Below are 14,606 nucleotides of genomic sequence, written 5' to 3'. Positions count from 1 at the left end.
TTCTCTAGTGGTCCTGATTGTATGAAAGTACAAAATTGTTTCAAATAGTTTTTCTTCTTATAATATCTTCTTTCCCTTGTTCAGACCTTGTTTTCATGTTAAATTCATTTTATTATTAGAAGTTTCTTCAGAATGCCATGCTAACATTGTCTGTCCATAAATACAAAGAACATGACTCCTAAAATATAATTTTAAACACAATAAACTGGCTCATAGACTGGCTCTTCTTACATCATTAAAGGGTGATGATTAAGGTTAAACTTTATTCTCAACTTGGCAGTTTGAGAAACAAACAAAACCAACAAGGTGGTGGTGGTGCCCGCCTTTAATACCAGAACTCAGGAGGCCGAGGCAGGTGAATCTCTGTGAGCTCAAGTCCAGCCTGGTCTACAAGAGCTAGTTCCAGGACATGTACCAAGGCTATAAAGAAAAGCCCTATCATGAAAAAACAGAAAAAAAGGAAAGGAAAGGAAAAAAATAAAAGAAAGAGACAAGTTCTGGAACATGCTTGTGAGGGATCTTTTTACTTTAAGCTAATTGGGAGGAATAAAAAAAATGATCTTCACTAATCCCACATCAGAGAGAGATCTGATCCCCAAAATTACAAAGAACTCAAGAAATTGGTCATCATAAGGACAAATAATCCAATTTAAAAATGGAGTACAGACCTAAACAAAAATGGGAAAATTTTTAAGTAGAATGCTGAGGTTCTAATAATCCATGCCTATCTTAGTGAAAATTTAATCTCCTATTGTTGCAAATATTATAAATATACCAACTTCTTATTTTGTTCTTCAATAACTATTTGGCCTTTCAATATCAAAGCACTAAAGAAATTTTAATTAAATGATATGACAGCTCACCTTTTGATCATTCACATTGACAGATCTTCACTAGCCGTATAGCACACTGAATGCAGCAATGAGTTATTCCTTCTATCAGTAAATTGAAACAGAAAATAATGTTTAATTATTCTATGTTTCAAAGAATCTTTAGAGGAACAAAATCATAGTCATACAAAATTGAGTGAGTTGTGCTGGATAAATGACTTGGCAGTTCACAGCACTTCCTCTTTCAGAGGGGTTCAATTCACAGCACAAAATTCTGGTGTCACATAGCAGACTTATAATACCAGTTCCAAAGTATCCTATGTTCTTTTTTTTTACTATGTGAATCTGCACACATGGACACACACACACACACATACACACAAACACACAGACACACACACACACAAATAAAACATACATGCAAACATTCTCAAAATAGTTGTCAGTATAGGACAAAATTAATTCCTAGTTACATATAAAAAAGGAAATGACTAATAAATGCAATTATGCTATTTTTAAATGGTAAAAATATTTCTCAGAATCACTTGGGTAAGCAAATAATAGGCATAAAGACATTGCTGATAAATATAGATGCAAACATACAAACTGTGATTACTGTTTTTGGTTATCAATTTGACTATATCAGGGATTAATCTAAACCAAATGTCTGGGTACATCTTTGAGGAACTTTTTCCCATTTACTAAATCATTTGAAATGAGAATACTTGCTTCTAATCTAGATCTTTGAGGTGGGAAGATTCACCTTTAATCTCAATCAGCATTCTGAGGGCAGCCTGCATAAAGGACATAGGAGTAGGAAACTTGTTCTTTTTGCCTGTTTGCCCTCACTCTAACTAGCAAGTCCATTCCTTCATTGGAATTAGACCATAATTCTTTCTGTGAAAAGATTGTTTGACCCACAAAGGAATCACAACCTACAAAGAAGCTGTAGGGTTCTATGGAACACTGATTAATACACAAACCCATACGCATTTTTTACATTCTTGCATATATTTTGTTATGTGGAATACTTTGCATTCTTAGTTTCAGAATGGCATCCTCTTTTCAACATTCACGTGAATGTCTTGTAGGTTATCTTTTTTCCAATTTCTGTAGTAATACCTTCTTTACAAGTCTGCCTTTGTGCCAAATCAATGATGAATTCATTTGACTTTCTGTAGGCTTTCCCTTTCTAATGCCATGACAAACTTAGAAAAACTCCAATTTTCAATTCATGCTGATAGTTTGGTAATATTGCCAGTGTAATTTGGAATCCTTGGGATCCAAAATAATTAGTTTCATCTCATTCCACCGAAGTAGGGGTTTACTATTTCAATTCTCTTTGTTTCTCATGTGAGAAGATTTGCTATTGGATACTATCTTCAAACATAATTTTCTAGTTTTTGGTTCTATGTGTCTTCCAATAAAATATCAATAAGTAGAAAAAGACACTATCAAATATTTTAACCAAAAAATCTGACCAAAAATGTACACAATATCTTTCAATAATTATATTTTAATGTCTAACATTATTTTCTTAATGAATATATATTAGGAAAATTAAAGTTAAATGGTATCAGTCTTTTGTAAAAGTTAACATGTTTCCTGATATTGTTATTCTGGTATTGCAGTTTTACTAATCAGCTTAATATCATTTCATGAAGAAAAGACAAACAAGAAATCCTTACAAGGTAAACTCACCCTTTAACCTTAGAGGAAATCAGATAATCTCTGTTCTACTTGAACTTCTTTGCAAACAAGAAAGCAGAATGGCTTATTGCATCGCTTTTAGACAGCTACTATTTATATAATTCTTAGTGACTTATATCTAAAATTGTGTAAAACTTTAATATAAGCTGGAAATATTTTAATTAAAATGAAGCAAAAATATTACAACTTTATTTATAAATCAATTAAACTAGATTGTCTTGTTAATTACAATATATAAAATTATTTTTTATGTTTGAGAAAATTATATCAATAATATATAATAGATAATGCTTCAATATTAATTTTTCCTATTAAGTAGATTATTAACATTAATTTGATTATTTCAGTGACAGTTTTGTTAAATAGAAGAACATAAATAGAAAATAGTATTTAACTATACTACCATGATGACATACTTTAAAATTTCTGCCCTTTCTTACCATGTACCTTCATACACATGTGTGTCTATGTGGACACATGCGTGTGTGTCTATTTAATTTTGAATAGCTGACATGAAAATAGCCCTTGGGAAACAATACCTCATGAAAACAACATCATTGGAAAAAATACTTATTTGGGCCTACACTTTTAAATATGTAAATCCATAGTCCTTGAGTCCATTTCTTCCATGTACCTGGTCAGGGTGAAAAACATGGAGGTATGTTTACATGGTCAGATCTAGTCACACCATGGAGGACAGGAAGCATATAGAAAGGGTTCAGCATTCACGCACAACCTACAAAGTCTTCTGTATCTATTTATTCTGAGATGTACTTCTAGCTATGTCTGAACATTTAAAATTTCTATCACCTTTCCAAATATGATTCCTAGCTGGAGACCAAGTTATTCAATGTGACTCATTTCATGTTTAATTATAACACCATATATTACTAAAATTAGAGACAATTGCTTAAATGTGTATTAATATAACATTTAAGGCTATGTTTACTCCACATGCTTGTGCTCTAGTTTAATGAATACTATAAATACTTTCCTTAGGTATTAAATATCTTTTTGTAACAGGTTAATCATTTTGTTGCTTAAATATGGTACAATTTAAATCAGCAATCATCAGGGATACTTTGAAATATTGTTTTACTTAGAGACAAGCATCATGTTCACCTCAAATAATTTTAATAGATTTATACAATAGTTCCATGAATTATCTCAAAAATAGAATTTAATGTAATTGATTATTTAAACAGTCATAAATAATTGAAATGAATAAAGTTGCTTTAGTTTGAAAATTTGTTAAGCAAATTTGGAGATTTTTCTCTAAATTATTGATGTTTCATTTGTTTTTATAATAGAAAATAAATTTATGCACATTTTGATTTCAGAAAATTGCATCAAACATGAAATAGTGGAGTCTATGGGTTTTATTCTAATGCTTTGTAATCTGATTACACCATTAGCTACACACCAAAATAGTAATGCATTGTCTTTCACTTCCACCTGAAATTATATGGGGACATATTTGGAACTATCAAAATTCTCCACCAGTATCTTTAATGTACGGATGATTAAATGAATCTTGTACATGCACAACATTTGGCCACAACTATACACAAGTGATTTTTTTTCCTCAAAGAGAAATTTCACTTTGTGTAAGACAAAACCTGAAAAGAATTGTCCCCTTTAGTGGAAAGCAGCACACAGGTAGTGCTTAGAATGGCAGGAAGGATTTGGTTAAGCTCTGTGGAGTAGAAATTTTTTTTTGTTAAGAAAAAATATCTTTCAGCCGGTCAGTGGTGGTGCGCGCCTTTAATCTGAGCACTTGGGAGGCAGAAGCAGGAGGATCTCTATGAGTTTGAGGCCAGCCTGGTCTACAAGAGCTAGTTCCAGAACAAGTTCCATATCCACAGAGAAACCCTGTTTCAAAAACAAACAAACAAAAATTTTTTCTTAGGGAACACTGTTCCTCTTTCTTCTGAGAAAAGCAGTTTCAATTTGTGATGAACTCACATTAGAGCATTTTCCTCTCCTGTTGTCACTGGGATTCATGGGAACACTTGCGATGAGTACAAATAGACATATCATTTGATTCTTGTGAAGGTTAAAATGTTCCTCTTTATTTGTATCCAATACATTATTGGTAATTACATTATGTATCAACAATAATTACTCTTATTCTGTTTGACACAACTTATTCCACTACCTGGTTCATAAAAAACATCATAAACAATACTGGACAGGTCCTGTCAGAGCTTTGTGGGATTAATCTAATGGCAGGAAGGATTATTAATATATTCTGGTAGATAGTATTTGGATATACTGCCAGCACATTAAAAATAAAACAAAATATTTATTGTTCCTACATAACATGGCATATTTACTAGCTTTTTATTTTTCCTATATATGAATTTCTACTAATATTCACATTGTATTTTAAGATTTCTTTTCATTTTTATTTAGTGTGTATTAACTAATTAATTAAAATATGAGTGCTTTGTCTGCTTGAATACCTACATTTCAGAAAAGGTCATCAGACCCCCAATATAGATGGTTGGGACCATGTGGTTGCAAGTTAGTGAGTTCAGGACCTCTGGAAAAACATCCAGTGCTCTAAACACTGAGCCACCTTACCACCACCTCATCATCATAATTAAAAACAAAAATAAAAGGATAATTTCAACTGGAATATATTCCTATGTTAAGTTTTAAATTCAGACTAATCCAAGACTTTATCTATTGTATTTGTGTATTTGTGCGTCATACTCATTGAAAAAAAGTATCAGTTTATTTTTGAACTAATCTCTCCTACACTTGATTTTAGTCAGGTTCAAAAGCAATAGAGGTAATTTCCTAAAAAGAAATTATATGTGACTCCCTGTGCATATTTTCATATATGCCAACATTTCTAATTCACATTCCCATCATGATTCACTTTACGATGTATAAATTGTTATGCCTTACTTCATTACATTCATATTTCATTCTTGCCAAATTATAAAAATATTTGTAAAATTAAGAAGATGCTAATTATTGAACTATCAAAAATTATATATTGCCACTTTTAATACTAATTAGATATAATATAAGATCTAACATGGAATACTTTATATATGAAAATAAAAGTAAATAAGTCTATCAAAGATACTCTAATTGCCAATTAATTTTTTTCACAGTCCTTTTGACTTAAAAATCATTGAATTTGCTTTTCTAACTTAAAATATCATATTATAGAAAGGAATGAATATGAGAACCAGTAAATGGAGGTGGATAATGAGTATAATTAAAGTATATAATTTAAAATATAGTTATGTAACATTGCTTTGTACAATGAATATATCAAAAATCCACACTGTATTTCCAAAAACATCTGTAATAGAATTTTCTTAAAAGAATGTTCCACTATGAGAAAATGAACTATTTTTTTGTCTGAACCTGGGATAATTCATTTATTATAATTTCTAATTCCATGAATTTTCCTATAAGCATCATAATTTTATTTTTCTTTGCATCTACCTTATGATGGCCATCTATACAGTGTATTTCTCCTAGCTGCTATGAATAATAAGTAAAAAAAAATAAATAAGACTCTGAGTGATAAGATATAGAGTCCATCAGATATGTACCCAGGAATGATAAGACTGGGTAAATCTTTACAATGCCTGAGAAAGATTAGATTCTCACCAACAGTTGATAAAGCTTCCTTCCTCTTTTATCTCAGCTTCACCAATGTTTTTTTCTTGATGTTAGTTATTCTAAGTCAGGTGAAACAATCACTCAATCTTTTTAATTTTGATTTACCTGATGGCATAGGTTTTTCTTCACTTTTAAAGATGTTTACTCACTGTTGGTATTTTTTCTGATAAGGAATTTTTCATTTTATTTGCCTATTTATTAATTAGAACAAATGGAGGGAGCATTGTTTCTTTAGTTGTTTTAGTTCTTTGTATTTTTCTCTCTCTTTTTCTTTTTCTTCTTCTTCTTCTTCTTCTTCTTCTTCTTCTTCTTCTTCTTCTTCTTCTTCTTCTTCTTCTTCTTCTTCTTCTCTCTGAGTGTGGGTGTGTAGTGTAGCTCATTAAACAGGAAACGGGAATATTTGAATGGAAAAATAAATATGTCATAAAAAGTTTAGGAAAGAAAACATAATTTTAAACAGCATAATAGAACACATGTGATATGAAAGAAGATGAGTGGGGGAGAAAGACTAACAATGCTAACAATGTGCATGAAAATCACATAATGAAACCCATCCCCCCCCCCGTGTGTGTGTGTGTTGTTGAGTTTGGATACGTACATAAAATAATGTTCTGCCATGGTCTCCATTATTTTCTTCCCATTCCTTAGCATACCTGCTGAAATTTTGATGCACTTTCTTGTTGTCATGAGGTTTTGCTAGTGCAGTGCAAAGTAAAGCCATGATCTTACACATTCTAGGCAAATATTCTACCAGTGTGTGACTATTATTGCTTTGTTAAATATCAACCTCTCCAGAAATTGACTTAAACAATACAAAATTTACCATCCAGTGCTTCTTTTGGCACTTGTAACTTTAAAAAGGTTGCATAGATGCAAATGTCTTCATCAGAGAATGTACCCAGTGAATTGTTCCTGGGATGATGTACTCTTCCCTAGAGCTCTCTACTCTGCCTATTCCCAAGAAATAATAAACAAAGGTTTTGATTGTCATTCCTAACTCATCATAAAAGATAATAAATTCTACATGTTTACCATTAAAACATTTCTCCCTTTTCAAGCAACTTAGTCCTGCATTAGTCCTTCGGGGATTTTTTTTTTTTTCAAAACCAGTATAGGTTTGAAAAAAAAAATACCTTGTATCTGAGTCTGTGGTTAGAGAAGTTGTAGCTACAGGCAAAAAAAAACAGTGCAATGTGTTCATAATAACAAACATATATCATGCATATGTGATTTTGTGTATGTTTTTATTGAAATAGAATTATATCACTTCTCCTTCAACTTCCCTTCCATAAAACATTCCTATGCCCCCAATTCTCAAGTTTGTAGTCTCTCCCTTGATTATCATTGTTACAAGCATATTACTCTCTCATTTCCTATATAGTTTCAGATGGTTAGTGTACACTAAGAAAATTGAGAAGACCTCACTTTTAATTTAAAAAGTGAGTAATGAGAAGTATTAAATTTAATTCATACTTATTACAAATTACAGTCATAACCATCCTAATATTCTTTGAATTTTATGATAATAATGAAAGCAATAGTTTTGGTTACCGATCACTCATTTTCTTTTTATCTCATTAAGAATTGTGAAGTCACATAATCCTATACAAAAATATTTAATAATCTTAAGTAAATCTTAAGTAAAGTTCATTTTGTACAAATGGCCCTATTGATATTATTAAGTGCAAATCTGGCATTAGACACAAAATTGTATGAGAATTCATAATTAAATTAGGAATCTTTTCTCTGTTCTTAGAGATCAAGTTACATATCTTTGGCACTGTGCTGCCCATTAATACAGAAGCATAAAGTTTGAATGAGTCTTTGATGCAGGTTTTCTACACTAGACATTCACATCAGGAAGGCATCATGGTACCCATGCACTCCACTGCTATACCTACAGCATCCACTATAGGAAGTTAGTGCAGGCCTTAAAGCACTTTCCATGGAAAGAAGACAGAAAGAAAAAACGTTTTACAGAAAGAAAGTTAGTAAGAATGACAGGATGTTGCTGGGATTAAGCAACTAATTTGGTAATGAGGGGGGAGATACTTCAAATGGGAGGAAATAATGAAATACCATATTTGAATAATGAATGTGTGGCATCACAGTTCTTCCAACAATTGTCCCTGACTGATTAATAAAAATTCCCGAATAACTAAGACTTGACAACTTTAAATTCACCATGACTATAATTCACAAAAATAGGAAATTTTAATAAGGGGGTTGGACATTGCCTTTGCATATATACATGTAACAACAATCAATGAAAAGGGGGTGGCATGCATGTAATGATAGTCTCAAAATATTAAAGGAATGATGAAAATAGCTTACTGTGTCTTTAATGATGAGAGTCTGAGAACACTGAAAAATATATTTCCATCTTGCCCACTATGTTATCATCATTTAGAAAAATTAGAGCCACTTGGATTATATTGGAGTAGCACCTGGCAAGATTTTAACATTAGTGACCTGGCCTTCCACACTCATACATCTCAGAGGCTTCTATTATCCAATTTCTGCCTATTTCCCTCTTTGTCTATTTGCAAAATTGGTATGATTCTTGGAATACATCCTAAGTAGTACAGATTTCAAAGACACAGAATTATATTACCCCTTCCAGGGAGATCATTGAAGAATTACTTGAGCCCTCCTTGTTACTTAGTCTCTCTAGATCTGTAGATTATATCATGGTTATCCATTATATCAAATACCATAGGTATCTAGGGTTGACTGGTGACATGTGGAGATAAAAACAAGAGGGATCAGGTTATTGATGGATTGGTGGAGAGAGAATACCTGGAGAGACAACTAGAGTTGGAAGTCATTTCATGGGCAAGATTGTGAGGGGCAATTCTGTATTCTGTCAATTACATTTTAAATAAACGCTGATTGGCCAGTAGCCAGGCAGGAACTAAAGGCGGGACAACCAGACAGGGAGTAGAAGTGGGGCAAGGAGAACAGAAGAATTCAGGGAAGGAGGAAGCCCATTCCTCCCCAGTCCTGTCCAGACACCAAAGAAGCAAGATGTGACCTGCTCTGCTGTAAAAAGTACCGAGCCATGTGGCTAACATATACTAGAATAATGGGCTAATATATGTTATAAGAGGTAATATGAAGCCTAAGATAATGAGCCAATCAGTTTATAACTTATGGAGACCTCTGTGTGATTTTCTTTGGTGCTTACCAGCTGTGGGAACTGAGCAGGGCAGAAACCCCAATAAGCAGACCCTCATGTTATAGCAAGGTATAAACCCAGTGCAATAGATATTCCCAGGACTCTATGTGAGTGACACTAGCTAAGACTTCTGTTAATGGGGTCATAGAAATCCTGGCATAGCCATCTTCCATAATTAGGAAAGTCTTTCAGTGGATGTATTGGGACACCAACCCATCCACAAAATCTTTGATGTAAATTTTTTCTGGCCTGCAAAATGTGCTGAGGTAAAGGTGTCACAGAACTTGTGGGTGTAACCAAACAAGATTTGTACAACTTGAGATCCATGCCATGATACAGACCCCACCCATGACACTGCCTGGAGGAATAGTACCCAAAAGCTGGACAGTTAAAGACACGGGATAGAACCAAACATGACTGACTGACAATAAAAATCAATGAAATGATTCCTGCTGAAACTCTGCTGTACTTATAGATTGCTACATAGTAAAGTTGTTACCACTAAAGCTTCTCCCAGCAACTGATGGGAGCATATGCTGAGACTCACAACCAAACGTTAAGTGGAACTTGGGAAATCCTGTGTAATATAGGAAAGAAGAATTTAATGAGCCAGAGGGGTCAAGGACACCACAAGAAAACTAACTTGGGCTCATAGGGGCTCAAAAAATCTGAACTAACAATCAGGGAGCATGAATGGGTATGACCTCGGCCCTTTGTATATTTGCCATGGTTGTATAGCTTGGTCTTCCTGTGGGACTTCTAACAATGGGAGCAGAGGCTCTCTGAATTTTTTGCCTTCTTTTGTGACCATTTTTTACTCCTACTAGGTTGCTTTATCCTGTAGTGATCTTTTGTTTGTACTCTAATAAATAAAATTTATCTGAAGATTAGAGGACAGAGCTAGCAACAAATTAACTATAGAGGTACAGACAGATAGGAAATGATATGGCTGGATAGAAAGAGGAATATAAGGAAGAAGAATATAGGAGTTTAGTTCTTTTTTGGCTGAAGGAATTAGCAAGGTAAGAGTTGGCTATGGCTTGCTACTTTCTCTCTGATCTTTCAGCATTTACCTCACTATCTGACTCTGGGTTGTTTTTGTTTTTGTTTTTGTTTTTTTCCATGAATCCAATGCCTTTATTTTTATTTGATGATGCACAGACAATATTAACACACCTAGCAATTCCAGGAACTTTTGCTCACACTACTGAGAAGCAAGACTTAGCCCTTTCTCTGGGCTTTGCCTCAGCACAGTAGGCCTGTTCTTTAGAGCTACAGGTCACCAACACCTGTGCAGCTGCCTGGCCCAGCTGAGATGGAAGCCTTGAGTTATCTCAGGGGGAGAGAACTCTAAAAACACATCTCAGAAGATGCCACCGTGCCTGGTTCTGGGCGAGTCCTTGTCAAACCATGTACAACAACACTAGCCCTCACCCTCACGTGGATCAGAGTGTCTTTACTTTTCAGAGTTGCAAATCTTAAATTAACAACACAAGTACTCCATCAAAACAACAAATACCCCCTTGATGGAGCCTAAATTTGAGCGAACATAAATCTGGATACGATTATTAGAATCATAAAGATAAGCAGCGGGAAGTCTTTCTCTACTTCTATCCTAGCACAGCTCAGGACTCCCTGCGAGGGGGTAGGAAGGAAGGAGGATAAATAGCATGCTTTGTACAACTTGACAATACTGTGGGGGTCCCCAGGACCGCTGGCCTCCACGGCTCCTCCTCCATTTCCCAGAGAGCTGCTCATACAGCTTGGGCATGTAGTCATCCCACTCTGCCTGGAACGTGTGCCCGCCACCGGGGCTCCCAAGTGATACTTCTTGCGAAAGGCCACCAGCTTGAACTTGCCGGGATGATCTCCTGACATGTTGCTGAGGATGGGTTCGTCACATTTCAGTGGCTTGTCCTGTTCATACACCAGCCAGACATAGAGGTGGAGGCCCGTGCCACTGGGAGGCCCAGAGCCCACTTAATAGGAGAGGATCTTGCTGCTGCTGATGTCATTGCCCTTCATGTTGACCACCAGAAAATGGTAACACTCCCTGAATTTGGGGTCCTTCCTCCTGGGAGCATCTGGGTCGGTGAGGACCAGGGTGTAGAGTGTCCCTGGGTCACAGCCATCCCAAGAAATGCTGCTGGGCCTATTCGGAACCTGGGTGGGCATCAGCACTTTGACCAGTTCATCCACCTCCACCCCGGCGTAGGCGACCCACAGCCCGTGCTGGGGACACTCGTCTACCTCCTACAGGCTCAGTTGCCTGGACCACTGGCTGATGTAGGCGGGCATGGCGACAATGAGGACAAGGACTCCCTGACTCTGGGTTTTTGAAACCCAAGTTTTAGAACTTGTGCCTCAGTTTACATCCAACTTTAAAAGGAAGTAATTTGTGAAAAAGTCATTTGCCTATGTGCAAAGGCCCCAAAACGTGAGCCTATTGACACCTTTTCTGATAGTCAGAGAGTTGGAGGTTGCTCAAAATGGTGGACAAGTGTAGCTACACGTCCAAACTCAGGATGTGTTTACTTGGTTATTCTGACATTAAGATAGCTCATACAAATAGATCTATTCCATCCTGACAGATGGTCAGCTTATTTAAGTTTATATCTGTTACTTCTTTTGTAATTGAAGGTTACCTAGGGAAGAGTTGTTTTCAGGATACTTGGTCTAGGGTGGCTTCACTGCCTAAACAACAAAATGCTAATGACTTGATGTCTCAAGTGTTAAAGCAATTAACTGCTCAAGTTGTCCTTTGTATTATGTTAAAATAGTCTTTTGTTGCCTCCTTCCCTTTTTTGTATTGGGGCATAAAAATATATAAAAAATATAAAACCAAACAATTTCAATATTCACTAAAATGTCCTCTTGATACTATTGTATAGTTTCTGTTTTTTATTTTTTTTTACATGTCTTCATATTTTTACTTAAAATTTATAAATCCCCACACCTCTACAAGTGGTGTTTTTGTCGAGGCGGGTCCTGACACTTGTGGCCTTGAAGCTACTAGCACACACCTGAACTACAGGCTAGGGCTCCTACCAGTGTCACTACTACAGTGGCTAGGTTTTCTTTTCTTTTTAACTTAAGCCTATGCGTGAGTCTGGGATTTTCCTGTGTAACCTCTCTACAACATTCTCTAGTTGCCCACACAAACTACAGAAACACCTGGCCACCTAAATGCCACAGGATTTACCCACCTAAGACCACCTGGTTCTACCTTTATGCTACTCCTACAACACATGATTCTTCTGCACAATCCCATGTGCATTTTTCAGAAAGCTGACTTCCTCTCCTCTGTGGATTGTGGGCTCCCTGTGAACCCTGTCATCAAGGTGCTGCAATACTAGGTATCTATCTTGACACTTGCTCAGGCTTCTACTCTTGTTGCAAACACTACACACTCTTAGCTCATGGCCACATGCTAGCATCTGCAGCTGTCCTCACCAGACTGTGACCATCTGTGCTCTCTGCTCAGATGTGCTTAACCTCACATTTCACCATCACAGTCAGCAAATTTGGTGAAACAATTGGAAACTCTTAATGGGAGAAATTAGTTATAAGAGAGAGTTTTCTCCATGTTAAAAAGGGGGGGGGGGAATGCTACTATAATGGAGGGAGTTGGGTCTCTGTATGATTACACAATTGATGGTTTAAAATTGAACACATAATCAATTCAGCCAGGATTGACATAATGTTGATTATCATTTTGATCACCTTTATTATTGGCTGGATAATTCTTGGTTTATCCATTTAAAAGCTAATTAATATGATTGCCAAAATACAGGCCTTAGAAAAACCTATTAAAACAGATCATAGAGATATTTAGACACAGGCAGGGAAAATTAAAGGGGAACAAATCTCAGCATTGCACTTTAAGGCTAGAGAGAAACAGTTTAAGGTTTTTAAACAATCAACTTTAATTTATCCAGTAACAGTACAAGAAAAACTGCTAAATGATAGATATCCTCAAAGCAGTACAAGAGCTGAATGAATTACTGTAGAAATGTTAAATTTAAGGATATTCAAGGAAGTGATAGTCTCATATAGCATGAATTCACTTTCTGGGAAGTAGATGTTAAACTTGCTATAGAATTATCTCAAGAATGGAGAGATTTGGTTATAGCAGTCATGGAGCATGGTCCTCCATAACAGTATAGGAACTGGTGAAAATATGAGGATAAGACCATAGAACAATAGATTAGGTCTAGAAGTATGAAAATCTCCCAAGAACAACTTCTTGGAGAGCAAGATTATGATAATGTACAAAGGCAATCTCTATATGACAACCGCAGTCTGGATTTGTGCCATATAGCAGTTTTGAATACTTGGGAGAGAACTGGAGAAGGGGGAAAGAAAATTGAGCCATTTACTAAAGTCACACAGAGCCCAAAGGAAACCTTCACGATTTATCCAAAGATAGACTTCAGCAGTAAATGGAATAATAACAATTTCAGAAGCTAAACAAATGATAATTGAGTCTCTGGATTTCAAAAGTTCCAATGCACATTGCTAAAGGTGTAGCCGTGAGGTGTGGCTTATCAAGAAAGATCTTAACATGCTTCTGTGTAGGGTAGGAGAATCATAGCGACTGCCTGACTCAGCTTCTTTCTCCCAGCATTCTGTTCTGTCTACCCCGCCTACCAAATTTTCTGTTCTATTAAAGGGCCAAGGCAGTCTCTTTATTTAACAAATGAAATTAACACAAAACAGAAGACTCTCCCCCATCATTTCCCCTTTTTCTGTTTAAACAAAAAGAACGGCTTTCACTTTAACATAGTAAAATTACATATAGCAAAACAGTTATAAAGCAAGAATTATAGTTACAATATAACTAATCATTCTTTAACTCCATCAAAGACTCCAGAAGGATATAATATTACCTAAGCAAACAAGAAGTAAGTAACTTCCAAAACTCTAGAAATGACAGACATCTCACTTCCTGGACAGTCACCCAAAGTTCTTTTGTGTCGTTGGGGAATCCATATTTGGCCTTCAGGACCATAGTTTCCAACAGACATTTCCATGAAGCAGGAAATTCCAAAGACAGTTCAGTCATTTTCTGTTGTGTCCTGCAGAACATCTCGTAGACTCTTTCCTAAATAAGGAACCCCGAAAGATCATCTCACCTTTAGGCAAGTTCAGCAGTCCTCTTTCTGCGGGTTCTTTGTGTCCAGTATGTAACAGCCCAGGCAAGAGCAGTTTCTTGCCCAAATGGCTATCAAACTCCATAA

The 14,606-nt window shown here is 35.6% G+C and overlaps 1 pseudogene; it reads right to left on the bottom strand.

Annotated features, from left to right (window-relative positions):
* Window positions 1–10,981: 10,981 nt before the first annotated feature.
* On the bottom strand, window positions 10,982–11,664 carry LOC126487119 (phosphatidylethanolamine-binding protein 1-like; annotated as a pseudogene).
* Between the last annotated feature and the right edge of the window lie 2,942 nt (window positions 11,665–14,606).

Source organism: Alexandromys fortis, unplaced genomic scaffold (assembly GCF_014885135.2).
Source record: "Alexandromys fortis isolate MF-2015 unplaced genomic scaffold, M_Fortis_MF-2015_v1.1 scaffold_96, whole genome shotgun sequence".
NCBI lineage: Eukaryota > Metazoa > Chordata > Mammalia > Rodentia > Cricetidae > Alexandromys > Alexandromys fortis.
This window is presented reverse-complemented; position numbering and strand designations above follow the sequence as displayed.